Below are 13,291 nucleotides of genomic sequence, written 5' to 3'. Positions count from 1 at the left end.
TTTTAATTGTGATGTTAGAGTGTCAATTTTAGATCTTTCCTGCTTTCTCTTGTGGGCATTTAGTGCTATAAATTTCCCTCTACACACTGCTTTAAATGTCACACATCATTTCTTTCACACATCACACATCAGACTTGGCCAGTGAGCGTTAAACACAGCCATGTCCACATTTCTTTTTTTTTTTTTAACATTTTTTAATTCTTAATTTTTGTGGATATATAGTAAGTGTATATATGTATAAGGTACATGAGAGTCTTTGATACAGACACACAATGTGTAATAATCACATCATAGGTTATCCATCCCCTCAAGCACTTATCCTTTGTGTTACAAACATTCCAATTATACTATTTCAGTTTTATTTTTAAATGTACAATTAAATTATTATTGACTATAATCACCCTATTGTGCTATCAAATACTAGGTCTTACTCATTCTTTCTAACTACTTTTCATGCCCATTAACCATCTCCACATCTCTCCCACCATGTTCTCATCTCCCCCTGAGCTTGAGCTGAGATGATCAACCCTCCTCCCTCAGCCTCACTCTCCACCATCCTCTACCCTCACTCCACCTGGCTGACCCTGCCATGGTGCAGTTGTGGTCATCATTAGTGCAGTTCACAATTACAGATCCTGTCCACTTCTGGGCACATAGTAAGATTGTACGTTTCAGTTCCCTTGTCACGACTGAGGTCGGTGACTGGCCAAAGAGCATGAGCAGAAGTGACCAGTGAATTGGACATTATGAGACCCTCCAGGGCCTCTTTTCCTCTGAGACAGCAGCTAGCAACATTCAAGATGGCGGCAGTTCTGTCTACTTCAAGTGCTGATGACAAACAGAGCCCCTCTGCCAACCCACAACAGGTGCAGCACAACGTGGTAACTGAGGAATAAACCTTTGTTATTTTGAGCCACTGAGATTTGGAGGTTGTTTGTCACTGCAGCCTATATTAGCCTATTCTGACAGGCATAAGCTTCTATTGTGAAGAAGTGCATTATGGGCCATGAAGAGGAGAGCAGTCCCATAGAGATGTGGGAAAAACCAAACAGAGAGGCCCAAAGCGACGGTGGAGCAGGAAGAAATAAAGCTGAAAAGGCAGCCAAGATCACATAGAGTCTTTTGGGCCGTGGTAGCAATTTAGGATTTCATTCTGAATCAGACAGGAAGCCGTCAGAAGGTTTTAAGAAAAAGGGAGACAGGATCTGAGTGTGTTTTTAAAGGATTATTCTAGCTGCTTTGTTGAGGACAGACTGTGCAGGGGCAAAAGCAGAGCATGGAGACCAGCTAGGAGACCCAAGTGAGAATCCACGTGGGTGATAATGGAAACTTGGACTGGGGTGTAGTGATGGCAGTGCTGACATGATGTGGCCAAAGATCAGGCATGAGGAGGACAGGAGAGAAGAAGAGAGTAGGCATCATCAGAACAGCACCGAGGCTGACGCCAGTGCAGTGACATCTCTACAAGGTGAAGTAGGGAGGGTTGGTGTCTCATCCTGGACGTTTTCTGCTGGGAAGGTAAGAAAACACATGCTCTCTCCTGACATCCTAAGTCAGGGTAAGGCAGGAGCCAGTGCAGGGCAAGGATCTGAGGGAGCCTGCCAGCCCGAGGTCTGGAATGCCATTTAAAGTGCATGCCCAGTGCGTTGGCTCACATTCCAGGATGAATCTGCCACCACTCCCTCTGACAATGTTTAGCATGAAATAAAAAGTATGGCTTTCAAATGATACCACGAGGAAGATTCTTGAGCAAATATGGCCAAAGTTTCTCTGCAGAATGTTCTTGGAGGCTGGGATTCCATCCACCTCCAGCCTTCTTTTTCCATCCAGTCCTTCCCAGTCCTGCAGTAAGGTTTGATCAGACCACGGCATTGGCCTCCTCACAGAGTTACCTGATCTTGCTGCCAATCAAATTACTCAGACTGCCAATCAGAACCTTCACAATCTGCTCCAAACAAAACTTTTCTCTAGTTCTTGTTTGGTTTTTGTCCCTGAAATCTTCCTTTTACACCGAAACTCAACCCTTCAGTCACTATGAATGTCCTACAGAATTTCAGAATACATGTTGAGCTTGTAATTTCTCACTGTTGTACCCTTGCCCCAGGCATTTCCTCTACTGGAAATACTGTCACTCATATCTTCAGTGCTCCAAATACTCCCGTGGTGGTATTTATCACTCACTTAACTGTGATTCTATAGCCAAAGTGCTTTATGTGTGGGTCAGACTGATGACACGAGAACTTTTTCTTGTAGTTTTTTTTTAGATGTATAAATAAATTATGCACTGATCTTATGATCTCTGCTAAGTTGAGGGCTCCTTGAGTGCAGGAGCCATGTCTGGCTCACCTCTAAATCCTGAAGAGCCCTGGGCACCTGCCTCACAGGTAGCAGATGATCAAAAAGCGTATGTATTTTTCAGGACTTTGGCTTACAGCAGCAGTCTCCTGACTTTTTGGCACCAGGGACTGGTTTCATGGAAGACAATTTTTCCATGGACCAGTACTGGTCTGTGGCCTGACAGGTGGGGACCCCTGGCTTACAGGTAACAGTAACTCAACTCAAAGTGCCTGAGATAATGAAAGGAAATTGACTGGTCTGTGTAATGGAAAAGTCCTGGGGTGGATCTGGCTTCAGAAAAAGCTAGATACCGATGATCAGTTGATGTTATGAAGAATAGTCACCTCTTCCTCACTGCTACTTTCCTGTTTGCCTCTGTTGTTGGCTTTATTCTCAGACTGTCTTTCCCCACATGGTAGCAAAGAGGTGCAGTGGAAGCTACAGGCTTAGAACCCACTTTCTAGAAGAATTGAGTTTTTTATTTGACAATTCCAGCAAAAATCTTTTGGGAACTCTGATTGGTCAACTAAAGATGCCAATTTCTTGACCAATCAATATGGTGTAGGGGATGGATAGTTCTGTCCTAGGCACATGCCCACCTCTGGTGCCAACAGGTGGAATGACCTCACCCAAACTGCATGGACTAAGAACATGAAAGGTGAGATACTGAAAAGGAAATGTGGGTGCTGTGACCTAAAGAAGGGATGAGGGATGCCAGGCAAGCAAGAACAACAGATGTCCCTAACAGAGTCCTTTTTCTGTGACGGCACACTACAGAAAAACAAATTGGCACCTCTTGTTACAGGTCGACCTTTACAACCATCTGCTCAAAGAAATTAATGTTCCCATTTTGGCCAACTTGTTTGGCCATAACAGCAAGTTCACATAACAATTCAAACAGAGCAGTAGGGAGTAGGTAGCATGGTTAGGCATAATTGGAAGAAATATGAATATTGGCACCTCAGTTTTATTTTACAAAGGAAAGCAGCATTGGATGAATGGGTGGATGGATGTCTGGATGGGTGATTGGAGAGATGGATGAATGAAGCAGTGTTCTATTTATTTAATTGTGCCATTATATTTAGATTAAAATCCTGTTACAGTGGACTGCATTATAAAGACAGTTCAAAGAAGGCTCAATTAATAGGAAATCCTACTGCAGCGGCTTAATGAGGGTTTACTTTTTCACATAATTAAACATTTACTAACATAAACCTGGTATATGTCACAGAAATAATTTTTGCAGGTAGATCTGCCACTGTGTGTTAAAATTAGTGGGCAAATGTTTGAGGAGAAGAGGATGTTTGCATAATCTCAAAATAGCTCCCCTAAGATACTTATTAATCACAAAGGGAAAAATCATAACTTTACTGTGGAGAAACCCAACAAGCACCACCTAACCAAGTGATCATTGCTAAGATCACCAGTAATAAAATATGTTGATATCATGTTCCCTGATATAATGATGCACTGAGAAGGGCACAACATCACTCCTGTGTTATTTTTACGCAAAATGCAAAACCTCAAGCTAGCCTTGAGAAAATATCAGACAAACTCAAATTAAGAGACGTTCTGCAAAATAACTAACCAGTACTGAAGTATATGAGAGACAAGACAAGACAAAAGAAATGTTCCTAGATTGGGGGAAACTACAGAAACACGACAATTAAATCAATGTGGGATCTTGGATTGGATCCCAGAGGAGGAAAATAACATGTCTTAATCCTTGGGCTACTCTAGCAAAATACAGTAGGTGACTTATAAACAACAAAAATGTATTTCTCACAGTTCTGGAGGCTGGGAAGTCTAAGGTCATGGCATTGGAAGATTCAGTGTCCAGTGAGGACCCACTTTTTGGTTCACAGAACAGAATGGTGCCTTTTCACTGTGTCCTCCCTTAGTGGAAGGGGCAAGGCAGCTCCCTGGGGTCTCTTTTATAAGGGCACTAATCCCATTCATGAGGACTCTACCCTCATGATCTAACCACCTCCCAAAGGGCTCCCTCCTAATACCATCAATTTGGGGGCTAGGATTTTAACATATGAATTTGGGAGGACACAAACATTCAGACCATAGCAAACATTAGTGGAAAAATGGTGAAATCTCTCTCTCTCTCTCTCTTTTTTTTTTTTTAATTTGAGATGGAGTCTTGCTGTGTAGCCCAGGCTGGAGTGCAGTGGCACAATCTTTGCTCACTGCAACCTCCACCTCCCAGATTCAAGTGATTCTCCTGGCTCAGCCTCCTGAATAGCTGGAATTACAAGTGCCCACCATGCTGCCCAGCTAATTTTTTGTATTTTTACTAGAGACAGGGTTTCACCATTTTGGCCAGGCTGGTCTCAAACTCCTGTCCTCAAGTGATCCACCTACCTCAGCTCCCAAAGTGCTAGGATTATAGGTGGGAGTCACTGTGCCTGGCCAAAAATGGTAAAATTGTCATTAAGTCTGCAGTTTAGTTAATAGCATTGATCCAAAGTTAATTTCCTGGTTGTATTCATTGTACCATCATTATGAAAGATATTAACAGAGGAAGCTGTGTCAAAGGTATATGGAAACTCTTATCTTATTGATTTTACAACTTTTCTGTCAGTCTAAAATTATTTCAGAATTAAAACTTAAAAAATAAAACCATTGTGTAGGTCCTTAGATAGTTATGAGCCATTGTATTGCCACCACAAATCAAAGGTTCCTAGGATTTAGTGCCTAGATAGGTGCAGACAAATGTTTCTGGAATTTAGAGGAAGGAGGGAGCTGTGCATCCTTGGTACCTTTGATGTCTCTGGGAAGAACTTCGGGCCAAATGATGTGGCTACAGCTAGAACTTCAGCTAGTCCCCTACTCCATAGGGGATCCCAACTGAGCAAAGATACAGAAATGTGAATGACTGATCATGGCACATTCTAAAAGCTGTCCAAACTTATTTCCCAGTCAGTAAGAAGGACTCTGGGCTCTGACCTGGTCTAGAATTCTGGAATTTCAGGCTTCGTGTGGAAGTAGAAAAGGCAAAAGATTGGCTGTGGGACCTGAAATATGGGGAAATAAAGACAGCATCTTGGAAGAAATAGGTTATGGAAGAATAAGTACTGGATAAATATTTGTCTTCAGAAAGACACGAAAATATGAATGAAGTCTGAAACTGAAAGCCAGAGCACACATTAGGAGAGAGCTTTTAAGGGCACCAAGCTGATGTAGACCTTAATACCCTGGAGTGAATATTAATTTGGAAGTATAATGAGTAATATAGGATCAGCTAAGAAGCTGTACTTTTCTCAGTTGATAATGCCAAGCAGACCTCCTTCAACTTCAATGTGCATACAAAGCACCCAGGGATATTTTTAAAATGCAGATTCTGTTTCAGCAAGTCTAGGATGGAGCCTCAGATTCTGCATTTCTAACAAGTTCCCAGATGATGCTTGTGCTGCTGTCCTTAAACCATGATTTGGGTAGTAAGGATGCAGTCCACTGGAGATGTTTGAACAGAAGGAAGAGAGTGAAAGCAACAGAAGAACTCTCATTCAGGAATATGTTTAATAAGGTGGCACTGGTTCCAAATACCTTCCTGGCCTGAGCATAAGGCTAAATAGTCAAGCACAGAGTTAACACTGAAGGCTGAATACTTTGTATGCAAAGCCCTATCAGGCAAGTAAAACTGGTTAGAAGAGCAGACAGTGGCTGCCCTCTGGGAACAGATAATCCAGAGGTGACACTGTCTTGTATCTGTAACACCAAGTAAGGGTTCCCTGATCACAATCTCACTGCTTTGGCCTGGCCCATTTACACTGCAAGTTCATTGAAGCCGAGCTCTTCCCAGTTCTTTTCACCTGTTATCACACAGCAGGTCTCCATTATTTCTAACTCAAACATCCCTGTTATTCAAGAGAAAATCTTCCAAGCTTCACACCAAGATACATTAAAATGCCAAAAAAAATTCATAACAAAATGTGTGCAAAATGCAGGAGCTGAAAGGAAAGAAAAAAAGAGAAGACCCTTTGACCTCTCCTAATGACTAAGTCCCTCCTCCTCTAGAGGATGGATGTTAGTTCTTCTTTCTCTCTCCACCAGACAAGTCAGGAATGCCATTTCTAGAAATCCACTGGGAAGATATTTTCATTTTCTGTGGTATCTGGAAGGCAGGCCTTTTCCCTACACGATCGGATTCTATTCTCCCAAATGAGCAGAGTGGATTCTTTCTGCTGTACCATGTGATGACCAAGACACAGCCTTTGCCCTCAAGATGCTCCCAGTCTACTGGGAAAGAATGCGTGGCTGATTATTCAAATACAAGATAAAACTGAAGCAGATACCAAAGACTGAAGGAACCCCAAGGAGATAATGTCCTGTGGACTCCATCAACATTTCCAGTTAGAATCTTTGGGGAGTAGGAGTAGGAGTTGGAGTAGAAGTTGGAGAGATTCACCCTGAGTAAGGGAGTCTGGTGGCCCCCTCCTCAGTCCAGCCTCTGGTATAACACAGCCTTAGTGTCTGCCATCTCCCTATGGGCTGGCAACACCATGGCTGGTGGAGCTCCCCCACTTTTAGGTGGAAACTCTATGCTGGACCCCACAGACAATTCATTTCAGTGTCATAGGGCACACTGTCTTGTGGTTCCCCATGGTTGGTGCCTTTTTCTTACAACTGACTGTTTCTAAATCATGGCCATAAAATCCTCCAAACCCATGGTTTGTCTCCTGCGGCCCTTTGCTCTGAGTCTTACTGTTCACTCCCTACCTTGGCTTCAGGGACATCCCTTAATCATGGATCACACACCATGGCAGCCACAGAACCTTGTCCACTCCTCCTCCCTCCTCTCCACTCTACCCCTTTCTGAGCAAGAGAGACAAGAGTCCCCCCATTTCCACCCCACCTGCCATCTCCATCTTCCTGGTATTTGCTTCACCCTCTGCTCATACTGTGTATTGCTTGGGAACACTTTTCTCCTTTCCTATCCAAATCCTAGTATTTCAGGCCTGTGTTCACTGACATAGCTTTGGAGCTAAACTGTTAGAAGATTGTTTTCTACAAGCCCAAACTCATCCTTAGGTTTCTGAGAGAGGTGCCAGCATCAAGACACAGACAATAACTTACTTTTGGGAAAATGTAATAATAAAGAAATTCAAACAAATTCCAAAGAGACAAAATTTGAGCTTTGTTACATTTCTCTCAAATTTTCATCTCCTTTTGTTATTTTTTTTTAATTGTGGTGAAATTCACATAACATACAATTAACCATTTTAAAGTGTGTGATTTAATGGCATCTAGTGCAATCACAATGTTGTGCAACCACCACTTCTCTCTAGTTTTAGAACTCTTTCATCATTGCAGAAAAACACGCCTAATCCAGTAATTATTCCCTGGTCCCCCTGCCCTCAATCTTCTGGTAAAAACAAATCTGCAGCTGGGCACAGTGGCTCATGCCTGTGATCCCAACACTTTAGGAGGCTGAAGTAGGTGGATCATGAGATCAGGAGTTTGAGACCAGCCTGACCAACATGATGAAACCCCATCTCTACTAAAAATACAAAAATTAGCTGGGCATGATGCTGCGTGCCTCTAATCCCAGCTACTTGGGAGGCTGAGGCAGGAGAATCACTTGAACCCAGGAGGCGGAGGTTGCAGTGAGCCGAGATGGCACCACTGCACTCCAGCCTGGGCAACAGAGTGAGACTCCATCTCAAAAGAAAAAAAAAAAAATCTGCTTTCTGTCTCTACAGATTTGCCTATTCTGATATTTCATATAAAAAGAATCATACATGCGACTTTTTGTGTCTGTCTTCTTTCACTTAATATGTTTTTATATTTATATCTATATTGTAGCATGTATTAAGACTTTGTTTCTTTTTATGACTAAGCAATATTCCTTTGTATAGATATACCACACTTTGTTTTATTCATTCATCTATTGATGGACATCTTGGTTGTTTCAATTTTTTGGCTATCACAAATAATACTACTGCAAACAATTGTGTACAAGTTTCCATATGGACATACGTTTTCATTTCTCCTGGTAAATACCTTGGAGTATAATTCCTGAGTTATGTGGCAATTTTAACTGTTTGAGGAACTACCAAGCTGTTTTCCCCAGCATATCTGTTGAGTTCCTTACACATGGTGATGGAGAGTAAAATGTTGCACCATTTTACTCTTTCTTATCACGATCACCATTACCATTATTACAGCAGCTCATATTAACTGAGCCAGGCACAATGTTTCAAAGCAATCATTTTGTTGAGCCCATGCATAACCTCCATCCCTGCCACCATAGCCATTTTGCTCATGGGCCCACTGGGCGATGACAGGGGTGGCTGGGGAAAGAGGCTGAGTAGTTTCCACAGAATGGGTCATCCTATCCACTCGATTATTAAAATCCCCCTCTGCTGAGGTCACCCGTTGGTGAGCACCCACATGGGATACAAATATCTTCACAGTTTTTGACCACTCAGAGAGGTTCATCCACATACCTCTTCCCCAAATTTCTTTGTCATCAATTTTCCAATCATGCTTCTTCCAAGTCCCTGACCATCCAGCCAAACCATTGGCTACAGCCCATGAATCAATATATAATTGGACATCTTGTCATTTCTCTTTCCATGTGAAGTACACAACCAGGTACACCGCTTGAAGTTCTGCCCACTGGGAAGATTTCTCTTTCCCTTCACCACTGTCCTTCAGGGATGTCCTAGAAAGGGGCTGGAGTGCTGCAGCTGTCCACTTTCAGGTGGCGCCTGCATATCGTGCAGGCCATCTGTGAACCAGGCCCTTGTCTTCTCTTCCGCTGTAAACTGATCATAGACAACTCCCAATGAGGCCATCGGTGCAGGCCGAGGGTGAGAAGGCAGGGTGGCAGGAGTGGAGGCATGGGTATTTGAGCCACTTCCTCGTGTAACTTACTTGTGCCTTGAGGACATGCTGGAGCCCAATCACTTATACACCACTTCCATTTGATGAGGTGGCAGGAGTGGAGGCATGGGTATTTGAGCCACTTCCTCGTGTAACTTACTTGTGCCTTGAGGACATGCTGGAGCCCAGTCACTTATACACCACTTCCATTTGATGATGGAATGCTGCTGTGCATGACCCACTTTATGGCTAGATAGGTCAGAAAGCACCCAGTTCATGATAGGCAGTTCAAGTTGCATGGTGACTTGATGACCCATAGTCAAACGTTCAGTTTCCACCAAACCCAGTAACAGGCCAAGAGCTGCCTCTCAAAAGGTGAGTAGTTATCTGCAGAAGATGGCAGGGCCTTGTGCCAAAATCCAAGGTCCCCACTGTGAATCACTTATGGGGGCCTGCCAAAGGCTCCAAACAGCATCCCTATCTGCCACTGACACCTAAAGCACTATCAGATCTACTGAGTCATATGGCCCAAGTGGCAGAGTAGCTTGCACAGCAATCTTAACCTGTTGCAGAGCCTTCTCCTGCATTCAAAACTGGCAGCCTTTTGGGTCACTTAATAAGTGGGCCAGAGTAACACACCCAGATGAGGAGTGTGTTGCCTCCAAAATCCAAATAGTCCCACTAGGCATTGTGCCTCTTTCTTGGTTGTAGGAGGGGCCAAATGCAGCAATTTATCCTTCATCTTAGAAGTAATATCTCAACAGGCCCCACACTACTAAACCCCTAGAAATTTTACTGAGGTAGAAGGTCCCTGAATTTTAGTCAGATTTATTTCCCATCCTGTGGCACACAAGTGTCTCACCAATAAGTCCAGTGTGTTTGCTACTTCTTCCTCACTGGATCCAATCAGCATAACATCATCAATGTAATGAACCAATGTGATATCTTGCCAAAGCTAATAGTGATCAAAATCTCTTCGAATAAGATTATGACACAAAGCTAAAGAGCTGATACACCCCTGAGGTAGGACAGTAAAGGTATATTGCTGGCCTTGCCAGCTGAAGGCAAATTGCTCCTGATGGGCCTTATGGACAGGAATGGAGAAAAAGGGATTTGCCAAGTCAATGCCTGCATACCAGGTACCAGGACGTGTGTTAATTTGCTCAAGCAATGAAACCACATCTGGTACAGCAGCTACAATTGGAGGCAACACTTGGTTAAGCTTACGATAAACCACTGTCACTCCCCAAGATATATCTGTCTTCTGCACAGCCAAATATGAGAGTTGAATGGAATGTGGTGGGAATTACCACCCCTGGGTCTTTCAAGTTCTTCACAGTGGCACTAATCTCTGCAATCCCTCCAGGAGTGTGATATTGTTTTTGATTTACTATTTTTCTAGGTAGAGGCAGCTCTGATTGCTTCCATTTGGCCTTTCTCACCATAGTAGCCCTCACCCTACCAGTCAGGGTGCCAATTTGAGGGTTCTGCCAGCTGCTAAGTATGTCTATGCCAAGTATGCATTCTGGCACTGGGGAAATGACCATGAGATGAGTCCAGGGACCCACTGGACACTGTAACTTGAACCTGAGCTAAAACTCCATTAATTATCTGACCTCTATAAGCCCCTACTTTTAATAGAGGACCACAATGATGTTTTGGGTCCCCTGGAATCAATGTCAGCTCAGAGCCAGTATGCAGTATTCCCCCAAAACGTCTGATAATTTCCCTTTCCCCAATGCACAGTTACCTTGATAAAAGACCAGAGGTTTCCTTGGGGAAGGTTGGGAGAAAGATTCACTTCATAAATTGTCAGTAGTGTAGTGGGGTCCTTCCTCAAGGGGACCTAGTGTCCCCTTCATTCAAGGGGTTCTGGGTCTGTAAACTGGCTCAAGTCTGGAAATTGATTGAGGGGCCATAATTCTCTGCTTTTATAATTCAAATTAGTCTTTTGTCCATTTGACCTAGAAGTTATCTGCTTATATAAATTAACAAAAAAAATGCAGCAGGCTTCCTATCAATTTCATTTTAAGAACACTGTGATTAATTAGCCAATGCCACAGCTCTACAGGAGTCAGACTATCATCATTGCTGCTTTGTCTCTGCTGTCCATTATGGTTGCTATGCCCACCTTACCTTTGATGGTTGAGTGCCACCACTTGGCCCCTCCGACCCCAGGATTCAATTATTCCCATTGTATTTAAATTTTGTAGTTGAGTTACTGTGGTTCCCACTGTTAGATCTGACATACAGAGAAGAGCAAGTACAGGGCTCTTCAAAGATACAGGTGCTGCCCTCACAAACCTATTTCATGAGGCATTGGTCAAGGGTATATCTTCTGGATCCTCCCAGCTAGGATGAGTAGGTCTAAAGTCATTAATCCACTCCACCATCCCAATCTCCCTAAGACTTTGGATCCCTTCCTCTACATTAAACCAAGGGAGATCAGGCATTTTACCTCACTCACAGTGGGCCATCTTTCAATCCATATTTCAGCTAACCAAGCAAATAAACCATTAGAACCTTTTTTAACTCTCCAAGCTGCAACATTAAATGCAGAGTCCCTATTTAGTGGGCTCAAATCAATAAATTCAGTCTGATTCAACTCTATGTTCCTTCCACCATTATCCCACATCCTTAATATCCATTCCCATGCCTGTTCTCCAGATTTCTGCTTATATAAATTAGAAAACTCAAGCAGTTCTTTTCGAGTGTAACACATTTTCTCGTGGGTCACACGCTCAACCTCACCTCTAGGGGCCCACTAGGACTTTAGTCTAGTTATAGGTCTAGAAGCAAACAGGGGTGTTGGAGGTGGCTCCTGAGGAGAATCAACATTATCTTGCCTGGCAACTGCCTCAGGGGAGGCCATCACTGTTGACTCAGGCAGTGCAGGGTTTATCTTCTCAGACAAAGGTGGAAAGGCTGATGGTAGCATGGGTTGGGGAGGGGTTATTGCCACTACAGGGAATGGGGAAGCTGTGTCTTCTGGCAAGAAAGTTTCATCAGAGTTTACAAACTCCGTGTCACCAGCTTCGTCTGGGTCCTCACACATGTCCCCATTCCAAGTCACAGGGTCCCATTCTTTTCCAATCAATGCCCTCACTTTAACAGTAGACACCTGGTGAGGCTGTGCAGGCACCTTTCATTGCAGGTCAACCACTCTCATAAGAGCTTGTGTCTGTTTTCACACAATTTCAGCTCTTTCTCTACAGGAGATAAGACTCTCACTCAGGGCAATCTTAGTAGATTTGAGGCTCAGTATCTGCTTCTGAAGTCAGAGTTAGAATCCCTGAGTTTGTTATTTTCTTTCATCATTTTGTCCATTGAACTTAGGAGAAACCAACCAGCTTCATTATGTTCCTTGGTTCTCCACATATGGTCAAAGGTATCATTATGTTCCTTGGTTCTCCACGTATGGTCAAAGGTATTATGTGTAGAGTCACTAAACCCCTTGCCTCTCTGGACTGGTGAATCAGGAGTATCAAATGCACTTATTTTTCATAACTCTCTAAACAATTCATGCCAAGGACTATCAGTGTTCTCCATACTATTAGAAGTAGAGTCATTAGCATTCTGGGGTCTAATCATAGTAAGCAACCAACTCCAGAAATCCCAAAACCAACGAAATAACTCTATTCATAATATCCTATTCCTCTAGAACCACTATCTGTATTAGTCAGGGTTCTCTAGAGAGACAGAACTAATAGGATATATATAGAGAGAGATAAGTTTATTAAGTATTAACTCACATGATTACAAGGTCCCACAATAGGCTGTCTGCAAGCTGAGGAACAAGGACAGCCAGTCTGAATCCCAAAACTTAAGAACTTGGAGTCTGATGTTCGAGGACAGGAAGCATCCAGCATGGGAGAAAGATGTAGGCTGGGAGGCTAGGCCAATCTAGCCTTTTCAGGCTTTTCTGTGTGCTTTATATTCTAGCTGTGCTGGCAGCTGATTAGATGGTGCCCACTCAGATTGAGGGTGGGTCTGCCTTTCCCAGTCCAGTGACTCAAATGTTAATCTCTTTTGGCAACACCCTCTCAGATCGGATCAATATGTTGCATTCTTGAATCCAATCAAGTTGATACACAGTATTAACCATCACAAGATCTGA

Source organism: Colobus angolensis, unplaced genomic scaffold (assembly GCF_000951035.1).
Source record: "Colobus angolensis palliatus isolate OR3802 unplaced genomic scaffold, Cang.pa_1.0 Scaffold230, whole genome shotgun sequence".
NCBI lineage: Eukaryota > Metazoa > Chordata > Mammalia > Primates > Cercopithecidae > Colobus > Colobus angolensis.
Note: the sequence above shows the minus strand (reverse complement) of the source record.